Source organism: Pongo pygmaeus, chromosome 23 (genome assembly GCF_028885625.2).
Source record: "Pongo pygmaeus isolate AG05252 chromosome 23, NHGRI_mPonPyg2-v2.0_pri, whole genome shotgun sequence".
Classification (NCBI taxonomy): Eukaryota; Metazoa; Chordata; class Mammalia; order Primates; family Hominidae; genus Pongo; species Pongo pygmaeus.
In genome coordinates, this window is record NC_085931.1 from 18,620,474 (window position 1) to 18,641,476 (window position 21,003).

A 21,003-nucleotide genomic window follows, 5' to 3' on the forward strand; every position below is an offset into this window, starting at 1 on the left:
ATGGAATGGAATGTGGAACGGAATGGAATGGAATATGGAATGGAATGGAAACAAATGGAATTTAAAGTGAAGTAGAATGTGGAAAGAAATGTGAATTGCAATGAGGAAGGAATGTGGAACGGAATGAATTGGAAAGTGGAATGGAATGGAATGGAACGTGGAATGGAAGGTGGAATGGAACATGGAATGGAACATGGAATGGAAAGAGGAATGGGAAGTGCAGTGGAATGTGTAATGGAAAGTTGAATGGAAAGGAATGTAACATTGAATGGAATGTGGAATGAAATGGAATGGAAAGTGGAATGGAACGTGGAATAGAACATGGAAAGGAATGTGGAATGGGACGTGGAATGGAATGTGGAATGGAATGTGGAAGGCAATGTGGCATGGAATGTGATGGAAAGGAATGGAATGTGCAATGAAAAGTGCAATGGTTCCTGTAATTGAACGTGGAATGGATCGTGGAATGGAACTGGAAGGGAATGTGGTATGGAATTTGGAATGGAATATGGAATGGAAAGTGAAATTGAATGGATTGGAAAGTTGAATGGAAAGTGGAATGGAATGGAATGAGGACTGGAATGTGGAATGGAATGTGGAATGGAATGGAATGGAATGTGGAATGGAATGGAATGGAATGTGGAATGGAAAGGCATGGAACATGGAATAGGACGTGGAATGGAAGATGGAATACAACGTGGAAAGGAACGTGGAATGGAATGTCGAATGGAATGGAATGGAATGGAATGTGAAATAGAATGGAAAGGAATGAGGAATGGAAACGAATGGAATGTGGAATGGAACGTGGAATGGAAAGGGGAATTGAATGGAATTGAACGTGGAAATGGAAATGGCAAGGGGCATGGAAAGTTGAATGACATGGGCAATGGAATGTGGAATGGAACGTGGAATATAATGGATTGGAAAGTGGAATGGAATGTGGAATGGAATGGAATGGAATTTGGAATCGAATTGAATGGAATGTGGAATGGAAGTTGGAATGGAATGTGGAATGTAACGTGGAACGCAAAAGAAGGTAATGTGGAATGGAACGGAGTGGAATATGGAGTGGAATGCAATGGAATGTTGAATGGAATGTGGACTGGAATGGAATGGAATGTGGAATAGAATGTCAAATGGAATGGAATGGAATCCAGGATGGAATGGAATGGAATGGAAAGTGAAATGTAACGTGGAATGGAACGTGGAATGGAATGTGGAATGGAATGGAAAAGAATGTGGAATGGAAGGTAATGGAAAGTGGAATGTAATGTGCAATGGAATGGAATGGAATCTGGAAGGGAAAGGAATGGAATATGGAATGGTATGGAAAGGAATGTGGAATGGAATGTGGAATGGAATGGAAGGGAGTGGAATGGAATGTGAAATTTTATGGAATGGAACATGGAACGGAACATGCAATGGAAAGAGGAATGGACCGTGGAATGGAATGGAATGGAATGTGGAGTGTAATGTGGAACAGAATGTGGAATGGAACGTTCAATGGAACGTGTAATGGAATGGAATGGAATCCAGAATGGAACATGGAAGGGAACGTAGAATAGAAGGAGGAATCGAATGTGCAATGGAACATGGAATGGAAAGTCGAAAGTAATGTGGAGTAGAAAGGAATGGAATGGAATGGAATGTGGAATGGAATGGAGTGGAATGTGGAATGGAAAGGAAAGTGGAATGGAATGGAATGGAATGTAAAATGGAACACTGAATGGAAAGTAGAATAGGAAAGTAGAATGGAATGTGGAATGGAACGTGGAATGGACAGTGGAATATAATGTGGAATGGAAAGGAATGGAATGTTATTGGAATGAAAAGGATTTGAATGTGGAATAGAAAGGAATGGAATGTGGAAAGGAATGGAAAAGAATGTCGAAAACAATTTGGAACGGAATGGAAAGGAATACAGACTGGAGTGTGGAATGGAATGTGGAATGAAATGTGGAAAGGAATGGAAGGTGGAATGGAATGTGGAATGAAATGGAAGGGAATGTTTAAATGGAATGGAATGGAATTTGGAAAGGAATGTGGACTGCAAAGCAATGCAATGTTGAATGGAATGGAATGGAATGTGGAATGGAATGTTTAATGTAATGTGGAATGAAATGTGGAGTGGAACGTGGGATGGAACGTGGAATGGAATGGAATGGATCGTGGAATGGAACTTGGAATGGAACGTGGAATGGAAGGTGGAATGGAGCGTGGAATGAAACGGAATTGAACGTGGAATGGAATGTGGAATGGAATGGAATGGAATATGTAATGGAATGGATTGGAATGTGGAATGGAATGTGGAATGGAACAGAAAGTAACGTGGAATATAATGTGGAATGGAATGGAATGGAATGCGGAATGGAATGTGGAATGGAATTCAATGGAATGTGGAATGGAATGGAATGGAATCAGGAATGGAATGGAATGGAATGTGTAATGGAATGTGGAATGCAATGTGGAGTGGCACGTGTAATGGAACGCAGTGAAATGTGGAATGGAATTTGCAATGGAACGTGAAATGGAACGTGGAATGGAGGGCAATGTGGAATGGAACATGGAATGGAAAGAGGAATGGAATCTGGAATGGAAATTGTAATGGAATGGAATGGAATGTGGAATGGATCGTGGAATGGAACGGAGTGGAACGTGGAATGGAACATGGAATGGAACGTGGAATGGAACACGGAATGGAAACTGCAATGGAATGTGGAATGGAACTTGGAATGGAAAGGAATGGAAAGTGGAATGGAACGTGGAAGGGAATGGAAAGGGACATGGAATGGAATGAGGAATGGAATGTGGAATGGAATGTGGAATGGAATGGAATGGAATGTGGAATGGAATGTGGATTGGAATGTGGAATGGAATTGAATGGAATGGAATGGAATGTGGAATGGAATGTGGAAAGAAATGTGGAATGCATTGTGGAATGGAATGGAATGGAATTTGCTATGGAATGTGGAATGGAACGTGGAATGGAATGGAATGGAATGGAACAGATTGTGGAATCGAATGTGGAATGTAATGTGGAATGGAACGTTGATTGGAAGTAAATGGAACGTGGAATTGGTTGGAATGTAATGTAGAATGGAACGTAGAATGGAATGGAATGGAACGTGGAATGGAACATGGAAAGGAAAGTGGAATGGAATGTGGAATTGAGTGGAATGTAATGTGGAATGGATAGTGGAATGCAGTCTGGAATGGAATGGAATGCAATATGGAATGGAAAATGGAATGTAATGGAATGGAACCTGGAATGGATTGTGGAATAGATCGTGGAATGGAATGTAGAATGCAATGGAATGGAACGTGGATTTGAATGTGGAACGGAATGTAGAATAGAAAGTGGAATGGAATGTGGATTGAAATGTTGAATGGAAAGGAGTAGAATGTGGAAAGGAATGGAATGGAATGGAATGAGGACTGGAATGGTACGGAATGGAATGGAATGTGGATTGGAAATTGGAATGGAAAGTGGAATAGAATGGAATGGAACATCAAATGGAACGTGGAATGGAAAGTGGAATGGAAGGTGGAATCAAACGTGGAAAGAAATGGAACAGAAGGTGGAAGGGAAGGTGGATTCAAACGTGGAAAGGAATGGAACAGAAGGTGGAATGGAATGTGGAATGGAATGGAATCGACTGAGGAAGGGAATGTGGAATGGAATGTGGATTATAATGCGGAATGGAATGGAATGAATGTCTAATGGAATGTGGAATGGAATGGAATTAATGTCTAATGGAATGTGAAATGTAATGGAATGAAATGTGGAATGCAATGTGGAAGAGAATGTGGAATTGAATGGAATGGAATTTTGAAAGGAATGTGGAATGGAATGGAATGTAGAATGGAATGTGGAATGGAATGGAATGGAATGTGGACTGGAATGTGGAATAAAATGTGGAATGGAATGTGGAATGGAATGTGAAGTGGCATGTGGATTAGAACGGAAAGGAATGTGGAATTGAATGTGGAAACGAATGTGTTATGGAACGGGATTGAATGTGGAATGCAATGTGGAATGGAATGTGGAATGGATCGTGGAATGGAATGGAATGAAATTAGGAATGGAAAATGGAATGGAATTGAATGAAACGTGGAACGGAACGTGGAAAGGAACGTGGAATGAAATGTGTAATGGAACGTGGAAAGGAATGTGGAATGGAATGTGGGGTGGTAAGTGGAATGGAATGGAATGGAAAGTGGAATGGAATGTGGAATGGAGTGTAAAGGAACAGGGAAAGTAATGCGAAATGGAATTTGGAATGGAATGTGGAACGGAAGGAAAAGGAATGTGCAATGTAATGTGGAATGGAATGTGGAATGTGATGTGCAGTGTAATATGGAATGGAATATTGAATGGAATGGAATGGAATGTGCAATAGAACTTGGAATGGAATGGAATGGAATGGGGAACGGAACGTAGAATGGAACTCGGAAAGGAATGTAGAATGGAACGTGAAATGGAATGTGGAAAGCAATGTGGAATGGAATGTGTAGTGGAATGGAATGAAATGGAATGGAATGTGGAATGGTACGTGCAATGTATCGTGGAATTGAATGTGGAATGGATTGTGGAATGGAACGTGAAATAGAATGTGGAATGGAAAGTGGAATGGAATATGGAATGGAACTTGAAATTGTTTGGAATGGAATGTGGAATGGAATGGATTGGAATGTGGAATGGAATGTGGAATGGAACATGGAAAGGAACATGGAATGGAATGGAATGGAACGAGCAATGGAATGTGGAATGGAATGGAATGGAATGTGGAATGGAATGGAATGGAATGTGGAATGGAATGGAATGGAATGTGGAATGGAAAGGAATGGAATTTGAAATAGGACGTGCAATGGAACATGGAACGCAACGTGGAATGGAACGTGGAATGGAATGTGGATTGCAACGGAATGGAATGTGGAATGGAATGGAATGTGGAATGGAATTGGATGAAGTGGAATGTGGAATCAAATGAAATGGAATAGAATGGATTGTGGAATGCAATTAACTGGAAAGTGGAATGGAATGGAATGGAATGGAATGGAATGTGGAGTGGAATGGAATGGAATGGAATGGAATGGAATGGAATGGAATGGAATGGAATGGGATGTGGAATTGAATGGAGTGGAGTGAAGAATGGAATGGATTGGAATGTGGAATGCAATGGAATGAAACGTGGAATGGAATGTGAAATGGAATGTGGAATGGATTGTGCAATGGAATGGAATGTGGAATAGAATGGAATGGAATGGAATGTGGAATGGCAGGTGGAAAGGAATGTGCAATTGAATGGAATGGAATGTGGAATGGAATAGAATGGAATGTGTAAAGGAATGGGATGGAATGGAATGGAAAATGAAATAGAATATGGAACGGATTGTGAAATGGAATGTGGAATGGAATGTGGAACGGAATGAAATGGAACATGGAATGAAATGGAGTAAAACATGGAAAGGAATGGAATGGAATGTGGAATGGAACGTGGAATGGAACATGGAATGGAAAGTGGAATGCAATGGAATTGAATGTGTTATGAAATGTGGAGTGGAATGGAATGGAATGTGGAATGGAATGTGGAATGGAATGCAATGGAATGAGAAAGGATTGTGGAATGGAAAGGAGTGGAATGTTCAATGGAATGTGAAATGGAATTGATTGGAATGTGGAATGGAACATGGAATGGAATGCGGAATGAAACGGAATGGAATGTGGAATGGAATGTGGAATGAAATGTGGAATGAAACGTGGAATGGAACGTGGAATTGAATGGAATGGAAATTGGAATAGAATGTGGAATGGAAAGGAAGGGAATGAGGAGTGAAATGTGGAGGGTAATGGAATGGAAGGTGGAACGGAATGGAATGGAAAGTGGAATGCAATTTGGAATGGAACGGAATGTAAAGTGGAATGGAATTTGCAATGGAATGTGGAATGGAAAGTGGAATGGAATGTGGAATGGAACATGGAATGAAATCGAATGGAACACAGAATGGAAAGTGGAATGGAATGTGGAATGGAATGTGGAATGGAATGGAATGGAATGTGGAATGGAATGTGGAATGGAATGTGGAATGGAATGGAATGGAATGGAATGTGGAATGGAATGTGGCAGGGATTTAAATGGAATGTGGAATGGAAAGTGGATTAGAATGTGGAGTGGATTGTGGAATGGAATGTGGAATGGAAAGCAATAGAATGTGGAATGGAATGTGGATTGGAGTGTGGAATGGATCTTGGAACGGAATGCAACAAAATGTGGAAAGGATCGTGGAATGGCATACAATGGAGCGTCGAATGAAGTGTGGAATGGAATTGAGTTGAAAGTGGAACGGAATGTGGAATGGAACTTGGAATGGGACGGAATGGACTGTGGAATGGAAAGTGAAATGCAATGGAAGTGAACGTGTAGTGTAATGTGGAATGGAACGTGGAATGCAATGCGGAATTGAATGTGGGATACAGTGTGGAAACAAATGTGGAATGGAACAGACTGGAATGTGGAATGGAATGTGGAATTGAGTGTGGAATGGAACGTGGAATGGAATGGAACATGTAATGGAACGTGGCATGGAATGGAATGGAATGGAATGCAATGTGGAATGGAAAATAATGGAATGTGGAATGGAATGTGGAATGGAATGTGGAAGGCAATGGAAAGAAATGTGGAATGAAATGGGGATTGAAATTGAATGGAATGTGGAATGGATTGAAATGGAATGTGGAATGGCATTTAATGGTAATTGGAATGGAACCTGGAATGGAATGGAATGGAATGTGGAATGGAATGGAAAGGAATGTGGAATGGAATGTGTAATGGAATGTGGAATGGAATGGAAAGAAATGTGGAAAGGAATGTGGATTGGAAAGGAACGGAAAGTGGAAAGCAAAGGGAAGGACTGCGGAATTCAAAGTGGAATGGAATGTGGAATGGAATGTGGCATGGAATGGAATCTGGAATGGCATGTGAACTGGAATGCAATGGATTGTGGAATGGAATGTGGAACGAAATGCAATGGAATGAAAATGGAACGTGGAATGCAATGTGGAATGGAAGGTGGAATGGACTGCAAAATGGACTGCGCAATGAAATGTGGAATGGAATGGAATGGAATATGGAAAGGAATGTCAATTGGAATGCAATGGAATGTGGAATGGAATGTGGAATGGAATGGAATGGAACGTGGAATGGAATGAGGAATGTAATGCAATGAAATGGATAGTGGAATGGAATGTGAAATGGAAAGTGAAATCGAGTGGAATGGAACGTGGAATGGAACGTGGAAAGGAAATTGGAATTGAACGTGGCATGGAACGTGGAATATAATGTGCAATGGATTGGAATGGAATGTTGAAAGGAATGTGGAACTGAGTGTGGAATGGAATGTGGAATGGAATGGAATGGAATGTGGAATGGAACATGGAATGGAATGGAATGGAATTCAATTGAATGGAATGTGGAATGGAATGGAATGTGGAATGGAATGTGGAATGGAATGTGGAATGGAATGGAATGAATTGTGGAATGAAATGTACATTGGAATGAAATGGACTGGAATGTTGAATGGAATGTGGAATAGAATTTAACGGAAAGTGGTATGGAACATGGAATGGAAAGGAATGGAATGGAAAGTGGAATGGAATGTGGAATGGAATGTGGGATGGAATGGAATGGAATGTGGGATGGAATGGAATGGAATGTGGAATGGAATGAAATGGAATGTGGAATGGAATGTCGAATGGAAACTGGAAAGAAATGCCATGGAATGAGAATGGAATGTGGAATGCAATGTGGAATGGAATTTGGAATGGACTGCGGAATGGAATGTGCAATGGAATGTGGAATGGACTGTGAATTGGAATGCAAGGGAATGTGGAATGCAATGTGGAATGAAATGCAATGGAATGAGAATGAAATGTGGAATGGAAAGTGGAATGGAATGGAATGGAATATGGAATGGAAGATGGAATGGATCGTGGAATGTAACATGGAATGGAACATGGAATGGAACGTGGAATGTGATGTGCAATATAATATGGAATGGAAAGTTGAATGGAATGGAATGGAACATGGAATTGAACTTGGAATGAAATCGAATGGAATGTGGAATGCAACGTATAAAGGAACTTGGAAAGAAATGTGGAATGGAACGTGGAATGGAATGTGGAAAGGAACGTGGAATGGAATGGAACGGAACGTGGAATGGAACTTGGAATCGAATCTGGAATGTAACCTGGAATAGAATGTGGAATGGAAGGTGGAATGGAATGTAGAATGGAAAGTAAAATATAATGTGGAATGGAATGGAATGGAATGCGGAATGGATTGGAATGGAATGGAATGTGGAATGGAATGGCATTGAATGTGGAATTGAATGAGGACTGGAATGGAATGCAATGTGGAATGGAATGGAATGGAATGTGGAATCGATTCTGGAATGGAATGTGGAATGGAATGTGGAATGCAATAGAATCGATCGTGGAAAGGAAAGTGGAAAGGAATGTGGACTGAAAAGCAGTGGAATGTGCAATGGAATGGAAAGGAATGCCAATTAGAATGTGGACAGGAATGGAATGCAATGTGGATTGGAATGTGTAATGGAATCGAATGGAATGCGGAATGGAATAAGGAATACAATGTGGAAAGGAATGTGGAATGGAACAGAGTGAAATGTGAAATGGAATGTTGAATGAAATGTGGAAGGGAATGTGGAATGGAAAGTGGAATGCAATGTGGAATGGAACGCGGAATGGAATGGAATGAAACGTGGAATGGAACTTGGAATCGAACCTGGAATGGAACCTGGAATGGAATGTGGAATGGAACGTGGAATGGAACATAGAATGGAACAGAATGGAATGGAACATGGAATGGAATGGAATGGAATGTGGAATGGAATGTGGAATTGAATGGAATGGAATGTGGAATGGAACGTGTAACATAATGGAAAGGAATCAGGAACGGAATGGATTGGAATGGGATGGAATTCGGATTGGAATGGAATGGAATGGAACGTGGAATGGAATATGCAATGGAATGGAAAGGAATGTGGAATGCAATTGAATGGAATGTGGAATGGGTTGTGGAATGGAATGGAATGGAAAGTGGAATGGAATGGAATGGAAGGCAATGTGGAATGGAAAACAATGGAATGTGGAATGAAATGGAATTGAATGTAGAATGGAATGGAATGGAAAGTGAAAAGGAATGGAATGGAATGCAGTGTGGAATGGAATTTAATGCGGAATGGAAAGGAATGGAAAGTGGCATGGAATGGAATGGAATGTGGAATGGAATTGAATGGAATGTGGAATGGAATGTGGAATGGAACAGAATGCAATTGAATGTGGAATACAATAGAATGGAATGTGGAAAGAATGTGCAATGGAATGGAATGGAATGTGGAAGGAAATGTGGAATCGTGTGGATCGTGGAAAGGAATATGAATGGAATGGAATGGAATTTGGAATGCAATGTGGAATGTAATGGAATGGCATGTGGAATGGAATAGAATGGAATGTGGAATGGAATGTGGAATGGAATTGAATGGAAAGTGGAATGGAATGTGGAATCTAATGTAATGGAATGTGTAGTGGAATTGAATGGAAATTGGAATGGAATGTGGAATCTAATGTAATGGAATGTGTAGTGGAATGGAATGGGAAGTGGAATGGAATGGAATGCGAAATGGAATATGGAATGGAATGTGAAATCGAATGGGGAATGGAATGTGGAATGGAATGAAATCGAACGTGCAATGGAATGGAGTGGAAAGTGGAAAGGAGTGGAATGGAACGTCAAATGCAACGTGGAATGGAACGTGGAATGGAAAGTGGAATGGAACATGGAATGGAATGTGAAATGGAATGGAATGGAATGGAATGGAATGTGGAATGTAATTCAATGGAATATGGAATGGAATGGAATGGAATGTGGAATGGAATGGAATTGAATCTGGAATGGAATGGAATGGAATGTGAAATGGAATGGAATGGAATGCAATGTGGAATGGAATGGAATGCAATGTGGAGTGGAATTGAATGCAATGTGAAATGGAACGGAATGGAATGTGAAATGGAAATGAATTGAATGTGGAATGGAATGGAATGTGGAACGGAATGTGGAATTGAATGGAATGAAATGGAATGGAATATGGAATGGAATGGAATAGAATGTGGAATGCAAAGGAATTGAATGTGGAATGGAATGTGGAATGGAAGGGAATTCAATTGAAGGTGGAATGGAATAGAATGGAATGTGGAAAAGAATGTGGAATGGAATGGAATGGAATGTGGAATGCAATGCGGAATGGAGTGGATCGTGGAGTTGAATCTGAATGGAATGGAATGGAATTTGGAATGCAATGTGGAAGGGAATGGAATGGAATGTGGAATGGAATGGAATGGAATATGGAATGGAATGTGGAATGGAATGTGGAATGGAATGGAATTGAATATGGAATGGAATGTGGAATGGAATGTGGAATGGAATTGAATGGAATGTGGAATGGAATGTGGAATCAAATGTAGTGGAATGTGGATTGGAATGGAATGGGAAGTGGAATGGAATGGAATGTGGAATGGAATGAAACATGCAATAGAATGGAATGGAATATGGTTTGGAATGGAATATAATGTGGAATGGAAAGGAATGGAATGCAATGCAATGCGAAATGAAATGCAGAATGGAATGTGAAATGGAATGGGGAAAGGAATGTGGAATGGAATGAAATGGAACGTGGAATGGAATGGAGTGGAAAGTGGAAAAGGGTGGAATGGAACGACAGATGGAACGTGGAATGGAACGTGGAATGGAACGTGGAATGGAACATGGAATGGAATGTGAAATGGAAAGGAATGGAATTTAATGGATTGTGGAATGGAATGGGGTGGAATGCAATGTGGAATGGAATGGAACGGAATGGAATGAAATGTAAGGGAATACGGAATGGAATGTAACCGAATGCGGAATGCAGTGGAATGGAATGTGGAATGGAATTTAAGGGAATGTGGAATGGAATGGAATGGAACATGGAATGCAATGGAATGGAACATGGAATGGAATGGAATGGAACATAGAATGGAATGGAATGGAATGCGGAACGTAATAGAAATGATTGCAATGTGGAATGGATTGGTACGGAATGAAATGGAATTGAACGCGGAATGGAATGGAATGGAATGAGGATTGGAATGGAATGGAATGCGGAATGGAATGGAATGGAATATGGAATGGAATGGAATGGAATGGAACGGAATGGAATGAGGAATGAAATGTGGAATGGAATGTGGAATTAAATGTGGAATGGAACGGAATGGAATGGAATGGAATTTGGAATGAAACGGAATGGAATTGAAAGGAATATGGAATGGAATGGAATGTGGAATGGAACGGAATGCAATGTAGAATGGAATGGAACGGAAAGGAATGTGGAATGGAATGGAATGGAATGTGGAATGAAATGGAATGGAATGTGGAATGGATTGTGGAATGGAATGGAATGAGGATTGGAATGGAATGGAATGTGGAATGAAATGGAATAGAATGTGGAATGGAATAGAATGGAATGTGGAATCGAATGTGGAATAGTATGTGGAATGGATATTGGAACAGAATCGAATGGAATGTGGAAAGGAATGTGGAATGGAATGTGGAATGGAATGGAATGTGGAATTGAATGTGGAAAGGAGTGGAATGGAAGGTGGAATGGAATCGAAAGGAATGAGGAATATAATGGAATGTAACGTGGGATGGAAACGAATGGAATGTTGAATGGAATGGAATGGAATGTGAAATGGAATGATATCGAATTCAATGTGGAATAGAATGGAATGGAATGGAATGTGGAATAGAATCGAAAGGAATGGAAGTTTGAATGGAATGTGGAATGGAATGGAATGGAATGTGGAAGAGAAGGTGGAATGGAATTTAATGGAATGTGGAATGGAATGTGGAAAGAAATGGAATGGAACGTGGAATGGAATGTGGAATGGAATGGAATGGAATGTGGAATGGAATGGAACATGGAATGGAACGTGGAATGCAACGTGGAATGGAATGTGGAATGTAATGTGGAATGGAACGTGGAATGGAAAGCAATGGAATGTGGAATGTAATGTGGAAAGGTATTGAATGGAATATGTAATGGAATGTGGAATGGAATGGAATGGAATTGAATGTGGAATGGAGTGGAATGGAATGTGGCATGGAATCTGGAATGGAATGTGGAATAGATTGTGGAATGGAATGGAATGTGGAATAGAATGTGAAATGGAATGTGGAATTGAATGGAATGTAAAGTGGAATGGAATGTAATGGAATGTGGAGTGGAAAGGAATGGAATGGAATGTGGAATGGAATGGAATGGAAGGTGGAATGGGATGTGGAATGGAATGTGGAATGGAATGAGGAACAGAATGTGGAATGGAATGGAATGGAATGTGGAATGGATTGTGAAATGGAATGTGGAATGGAATGGAATGGAATGTGGAATGGAATGGAATGGAATGTATAAAGGAATGGAATGGAATGGAATGTGGAATGGAATGGAATGGAATGTGGAATTGAATGTGGAAAGGAGAGGAATGGAATTTGGAATGGAATCGAAAGGAATGTGGAATGTAATGGAAAGGAATGTGGGATGGAAAAGAATGGAATGTTGAATGGAAAGGAACGGAATGTGGAATGCAATGAAATGGAATGGAAAGTGGAATAGAAAGGAATAGAATTTAATGTGGAATTTAATCAAATGGAATGGAAGGTGTAATGGAATGTGGAATAGAATGTAATGCAATTTGGAATAGAAAGTGGAATGGAATGTGGAATGGAATGGAATGGAATGTGGAATGGAATGGAATGGAATATGGAATGGAATGGAACGTGGAATGGAACGTGGAAAGCAACGTGGAATGGAACGTATAATGGAATGGAATGTGGAATGTAATGTGGAAAGGAATTGAAAGGAATGTGGAATGGAATGTAGATTGGAATGGAATGGAATGTGGAATGGAATGTGGAATGCAAAGTGGAATGGAATGGATTGCAATGTGGCATGGAATCTGGAATTGAATGTTGAATAGAATTTTGAATATAATGGAATGTAATGTGGAATGGAATGTGAAATGGAATATGGATTGGAATGGAATGAAATGGAAAGTGGAATGGAATGGAATGTGGAATGTAAAGGAATGGAATGGAATGTGGAATGGAATGGAATGTGAAATGTGAAGTGGATTGGAACTGAATATGGAATGGAATGGAATGGAATGGATTTGAATGTAATGCAATGTGCAATGTAATGGAATGGAATGTGGAATGTAATGGAATGGAATATCAAATGGAATGGAATGGAATGGAATGGAAAATGAAGTGGAATGGAATGCAGTGTGGAATGGAATGGAATGAGTAATGGAATCCAATGGAATATGGAATGGAACAGAATGGAATGCGTAATGGAATGGAATGGAATGTGGAATGGAATGGAATGGAAGGTGGAGTGGAATGGAAAGGAATATGGAATGGAATGGAAGGGAATGGAAGGTGGAATCGAATTGAATTGAATTGAATGGAAAGGAATATGGAATGGAATGGAAAGGAATGTGGAATGGAATGTTGAATGGAAAGTGGAATGCAATGGAATGGAATGGTTTGGAATGGAGTGTGGAATGGAATTGAAGGAATGTGGATTGGAATGCTGAATGGAATGGCATGGAATGGAATCAAGTGTGGAATGAAATAGAATGGAATGTGGAAAGGATTGGAAAGGAATGTGGAATGGAAAGGAATGGAATGGAATGTGGAATTCAATGGAATGCAATGTGCAATTGAATGTGGAATGGAATGGAATGGAATGTGGAATTTAATGGAATGGAATGTGGAATGGAATGGAATGGAATGTGGAATTTAATGGAATGGAATGTGGAATGGAATGTGGAATGGAACAGAATGCAATGTGGTATTGAATGTTGGATGGCATGGAATGGAATGGAATGGAATGTAGTGTGGAAAGGAATTGAATATAATGTGGAATGGGATGGAATGGAATGTGGAATGGAATGCAATGGAATGTGGAATGGAATGGAATGAAATGTGGAATGGAATGTGGAATGGAATTGAATGGAATTTGGAATGGAATGGATTGGTATGTGGAATGGAATGTGGAATGGACTGGAATGGAAAGGAATGTGGAATGGAATGGAATGCAATTGAATGGATAGGAATGTGGAGTGGAATGGAATGGAATGTGGAATGGAATGTTGAATGGAATGCGGAATGGAATGGAATGGAATGTGGAATGGAAAGGAATGCAATGTGGAATGGAAAGGAATGGAATGTGGAGTGGAATGGAATGGAATATGGAATGGAATGGAATGGAAAGGAATGTGAAATGGAATGGAAAGGAATGATGAATGGAATGGAATGGAATTTTGTATGGAAAGAAATGGAATGTTGAATGGAATGTAGAATGGAGTGGAATGTATTGTGTACTGGAATGGAATAGAATGTGGAATGGAATGTGGAATGGAATGTGAAATGGAATGTGGAATTGAATGGAATGTAAAGTGGAATGTAATGTAATGGAATGTGGAATGGAAAGGAATGGAATGGAATGTGGGATGGAATGGAATGGAAGGTTGAATGGGATGTGGAATGGAATGTGGAATGGAACGAGGAACAGAATGTGGAATGGAATGGAATGGAATGTGGAATGGATTGTGAAATGGAATGTGGAATGGAATGGAATGGGATGTGGAATGGAATGAAATGGAATGTGGAATGGAATGGAATGGAATGAAATGTGGAATGGAATGGAATGCAATTTGGAATGCATTGTGGAATGGTATGAGGAATGGAATCGAATGGAATGTGGAATGGAATGGAATGGTATGGAATGGAATGGAATGTTATGTGGAATGGAAGGGAATGGAATGTACAATTGAATGGAATGGAACGTGGAATGGAATGGAATGGAATGAGGAATGGATTGGAATGGAATGTGGAAAGAAATGTGGAATCGAAAGGAATGGAATGGAATGAAAATTGGAATGGAATATGGAGTGGAAATGAATGGAATGTGGAATGGAATGGAATGGAATGTTAAATGGAATGGAATGGAATGGAATGTGGAATGGAATGGAATGTGGAATGGAATGGAATGTGTGATGGAATGGATGGAATGTGGAATGGAGTGGAATGGACTGGAATGGAATATGAAATTGAATGGAAAGAAGAAAGGAATGTGTATTGGAATGGAGTGGAATGGAATGTGGAGTGGAATGAAAAGGAGTAGAGAGGAATCGGATGAAGTGCAGTGGAAGGGAGTGGATTAGAGAGGAATGCATTGGAGTGGAGTTGATTGAACGCAGAGGAGTGTAATGGAAAATGACGGAATAGAGTGGAGTGGATTTGACTGGAAAGGAGTGAAATGGAACAGAATGGAATAGCACGGAGTGGAATGGAATGGAATGGAGTAGAATGGAGTGGAGTAGAGTGGAGTGGAGTGTAAAGAAGTGGAGTGGAGTGGACTGGAATGAAGTGGAGTGGAAAAGCATGGAGTGGACTGGAAAGAACTGGAATGGAGTGTAATAGAATGGAGTGTAATGGAATGGATTGGAGTGGAATGGCATGGAATGGACTGGAGTAGATTGGAGTGCAGTGGAACGGAGTGGAGTTTAATGGAATGTAGTGTAGTTTAGTCAATTGCAATGGAGTTTAGTGGAATGAAATAGAGTTGAGTGTAGTGAAACGGAGTGCAATGTAATGGAATGGAATGGAGTAGAATAAAGTTGTGTGAAGTGGAGTGGAGACGAGTGGAGTTGAGTGGAGAGGAGTGGAATGCAAGGGAGTGGAATGGAGTGGAATGGATGGGAGTGGAATGGAGTGGAGTGGGATGGAATGGAATTGAATGGAATGTGGAATGGAATGGAATGGAATGTGCAATTGAATGTGGAATGGAGTGGAAAGGAAGGTGGAATTTAATGGAATGGAATGTGGAATGGAATGGAATGGAATGTTGAATGGAATGTGGAATGGAATGGAATGGAATGTGGAATGGAATGGAATGGAATGGAATGGAATGTGGAAAGGAATGGAAAGAAATATGGAGTGGAATGTGGAATGGAATGGAATGGTATGTGGAATGGAATGGATTGGAATGTGGAATGGAATGTGGAATGCACTGGAATGGAATGGAATGTGGCATAGAATGGAATAGAATGTGGAATGGAATGTGGAATGGAATGGAATGGAATGTGGAATGGAATGTGGAATAGAATGTGGAATGGAATGGAATGTAATGTGGAATGTAATGTGAAATGGAATATGGAATGGAATGGAATGTGGAATGGAATGGAATGGAATGTGGAATGGAATGGAATGGAATGGAGAATGGAATGGAATGGAGTGGAATGTGGAATGGAATGGAATGTAGAATGGAATGGAATGGAATGGAGTGTGGAATGGAATGGAATTGAATGTGGAATTGAATGTGGAATGGAATGGAATGGAATCGAAAGGAATATGGAATGTAATGGAATGGTATGTGGGATGGAAAGAATGGAATGTTGAATGGAACGGAACGGAATGTGGAATGGAATGAAATGGAATGGAATGTGGAATAGAATGGACTGGAATTGAATGTGGAATATAATCGAATGGAATGGAAGTTGGAATGGAATGTGGAATAGAATGGAATGGAATGTGGTATAGAAAGTGGAATGGAATTTAATGGAATGTGGAATGGAATGTGGAATGGAATGTGGAATGGAATGGAACGTGGAATGGAACGAGGAATGGAACGTGGAATGGAATGGAATGTGGAATGTAATGTGGAAAGAAATTTAATTGAATGTGGAATGGAATGTGGAATGCAACTTGGAATGTAATGTGGAATGGAATGGAATGGAATGTGGAATGTAATGTGGAATGGAATGGAATGGAATTCAATGGATTGTGAAATGGAATGGACTGGATTGTGGAATGGAATGGAATGCAGTGTGGAATGGAATGTGGAATGGAATGGAATGGAATGTGGGATGGAATATGGAATGGAATTGAATGGAATTTGGAGTGGAATGGAATGGAATGGAAGGTGTAATGGAATGTGAAATGTAAAGTAGAATGGAATATGGAATGGAATGGAATGGAATGTGGAATGGAAAGTGTAATGGAATGGATTGTGTTGTGGAATGGATTGTTTTGTGGAATGGAATGTAATCTGGAATGGAATGTGGAAAGGAATATGGAATGGAAAGTGGAATTTAATGTGGAAAGGAACATGGAATGGAACGTGGAATGGAACGAGGAATGGAACGTGGAATGGAATGTGGAATGGAATGTGGAATAGAATGCAATGGATTGTGGAATGTAATGGAATGTAATGTGGAGTGGAATGGAATGGAATGGAATGGAAAACAATGGAATCTGGAATGGAATGGAATGGAATGGAATGTGGAATGAAAACAATGAAATGTGGAATGGAATGGAATGGAATGTGGCGTGTAATGGAATGGAATATGGAATGGAATGGAATGGAATAGAATGTGAAATGGAATGGAAAGGAATGATGAATGGAATGGAATGGAATGTGATATGGAATGGAATGGAATGTGGAATCGAATGTAGAATGGATTGGAATGTATTGTGGACTGGAATGGAATGGAATGTGGAATGGAATGTGGAATGGAATGTGGAATACTATGTGGAATGGAATTTGGAATGGAATCGAATATAATGTGGAATGGAATGTGGAATGGAATGGAATGGAATGTGGAATGGAATGGAATGGAATGTGGAATCGAATGTGGAATAGTATGTGGAATGGAAAGTGGAATATAATCGAATGGAAAGTGTAATGGACTGTGGAATGGAATGTGGAAAGGAATGGAATGTGGAATTGAACGTGGAATGGAGTGGAATGGAAAGTGTAATGGAATTGAAATGAATGTGGAATATAATGGAATGGAATGTGGGATGGAAACTAATGGAATGTGGAATGGAATGGAATGGAATGTGGAATGGAATCGAATGGAATGGAAGGTGGAATGGAATGTGGAATGGAATGGAATGGAATGTGGAAGAGAAAGTGGAATGGAATTTATTGGAATGTGGAATGGAATGTGGAATGGAATGGAATGGAACGTGGAATGGAATACTGAATGGAATGGAATGGAATGTGGATTGGAATGGAACGTGAAATGTAACGTGGAATGGAATGCAATGGAATGTGGAATATAATGTGGAAAGGAATTGAATGGAATGTGGAATGGAATGTGGAATGGAATGCAGTGGAATGTGGAATGGAATGGAATGGAATATGGCATGGATTCCGGAATGGAATGTGGAATAGAAGGTGGAATGGAATGGAATGGAATGTGGAATGGAATGTGGAATTGAATGGAATGGAATGTGGAAAGGAAGGGAATGGAATGTGGAGTGGAATGGAATGGAATGGAATAGAATGTGGAATGGAATGGAATGGAATGGAATGTGGAATGGAATGGAATGTGGAATGGAATGTGGTATTGAATGTGGAATGGAATGGAATGGAATGTGAATGGAATGTGAAATGGAATGTTGAATGGAATGGAATGGAATATGGAAAAGAATGAAATGGAATGTGGAATGGAATGGAATGTAATGCAATGGAATGTGGAATGGAATGGAATGGAATGGAATGTGGAATGGAATGTTATGTGGAATGGAAGGTAATGTAATCTGTAATGGAATGGAATGGAACGTGGAATGGGAGGGAATGGAATGAGGAATGGAATGGAATGGAATATAGAATAGAATGAAATGGAATGTTTAATGGAATGGAATGGAAAGGAATGTGGAATGGAGTGGAATGGAATATGGAATGGAAAGAAATGGAATGTGGAATGGAATGGAAAGGAATGTCGAATGGAATGTAGAATGGAATGTCGAATGGAATGGAAATGGAATGCGAAATGGAATACAGAATGTAATGTGAAATGGAATGGGGAATGGAATGTGGAATGGAATGAAATGAAACGTGGAATGGAATGGAGTGGAAAGTGGAAAGTAGTGGAATGGAACGTCAAATGGAACGTGGAATGGAACGTGGAATGGAAAGTGGAATGGAATATGGAATGGAATGTGAAATGGAAAGGAATGGAATGGAATGGAATGTGGAATGGAATGGGGTGGAATGCAATGTGGAATGGAATGGAATGGAATGGAATGAAATGTAAGGGAATACGGAATGGAATGTAACGGAATGAGGAATGCAGTGGAATGGAATGTGGAATGGAATGGAATGGAACATGGAATGGAATGGAATGGAATGCGGAACGTAATGGAAATTAATGCAATGTCGAATGGAGTGGAACGGAATGGAATGGAATGGAATGCGTAATGGAATGGAATGGAATGTGGATTGGAATGGAATGGAATGCGGAATGGAAAGGAATGGAATACGGAATGGAATGGAATGGAATGTGGAATAGAATGGAAGGGAATGGAAGGTCGAATGGAATTGAATGGAAGGCGGAATGAAATGTTTAATGGAATGTGGAATGAAATGTGGTGTGGAACGGAATGGAATGGAATGGAATTTGGAATGAAATGGAATGGAATTGAAAGGAATATGGAATGGAATGCAATGTGGAATGGAACGGAATGCAATGTAGAATGGAATGGAATGGAATGTGGAATGGAATGGAATGGAATGTGGAATGAAATGGAATGGAATGTGGAATGGATTGTGGAATGGAATGGAATGTGGATTGGAATGGAATGGAATGTAAAACGAAATGGAATACAATGTGGAATGGAATGGAATGGAATAAGTACTGGAATGGATGGGGATTTAAAACGGAATGGAATGAAATGTGGAATGGAATGTTGGCTGGATTTGAAAGGAATGTGGAACGGAATGGAATTGTAGGGAATGGAATGTGGAATGGATTGGAATGGAATGTGGAATGTAATGTGGAATGGATTGGAATGGAATGTGGAATGTAATGTGGAATGGATTGAAATGGAATGTGGAATGTAATGTGGAATGGATTGAAATGGAATGTGGAATGTAATGTGGAATGGAATGGAATGGAGGGCAATGGTTTGGAATGGAATGTGGAATGGAATGTGGAATGGAATGGAATGGAATGTGGAATGGAATGGGTAATGGTATGTTTAATGGAATGAAAAGGAATGTGGCATGGAATCTATAATGGAATGTGTCATAGAATGTGGAATGGAATGTGAAATGGAATGCGGAATTGAATGGAATGGAATGTGGAATGAAAGGAATGGAATGTGGAACGGAATGGAATGGAATGGAATCTGCAATGGAATGGAATGGAATGTAGAAGGGAATGTGGATTAGAATGTGGAATGGAAAGTGGAATAGAATGTGGAATTGAATGGAATGGAATTTTGAATGGAATGTGAATTGGAATGTGGAATGGAATGGAATGTGGAATGGAATGGAATGGAATGTATAAAGGAATGGAATGGAATGGAATGTGGAATGGAATGGAATGGAATGGAATGTGGAATTGAATGTGGAATGGAGAGGAATGGAATTTGGAATGGAATCGAAAGGAATGTGGAATGTAACGGAAAGGAATGTGGGATGGAAAAGAATGGAATGTTGAATGGAGAGGAACGGAATGTGGAATGCAATGAAATGGAATGGAATGTGGAATAGAAAGGAATAGAATTTAATGTGGAATTTAATCAAATGGAATGGAAGGTGGAATGGAATGTGGAATAGAATGGAATGGAGTTTTGAATAGAAAGTGGAATGGAATTTAATGGAATGTGGAATGGAATGTGGAATGGAATGTGGAATGGAATGGAATGGAATGTGGAATGGAATGGAACGTGGAATGCAACGTGGAATGGAACGTATAATGGAATGGAATGTGCAATGGAATGTGGAATTTAATGTGGAAAGGAATTGAATGGAATGTGGAATGGAATGTAGAATGGAATGGAATGGAATGTGGAATGGAATGTAGAATGG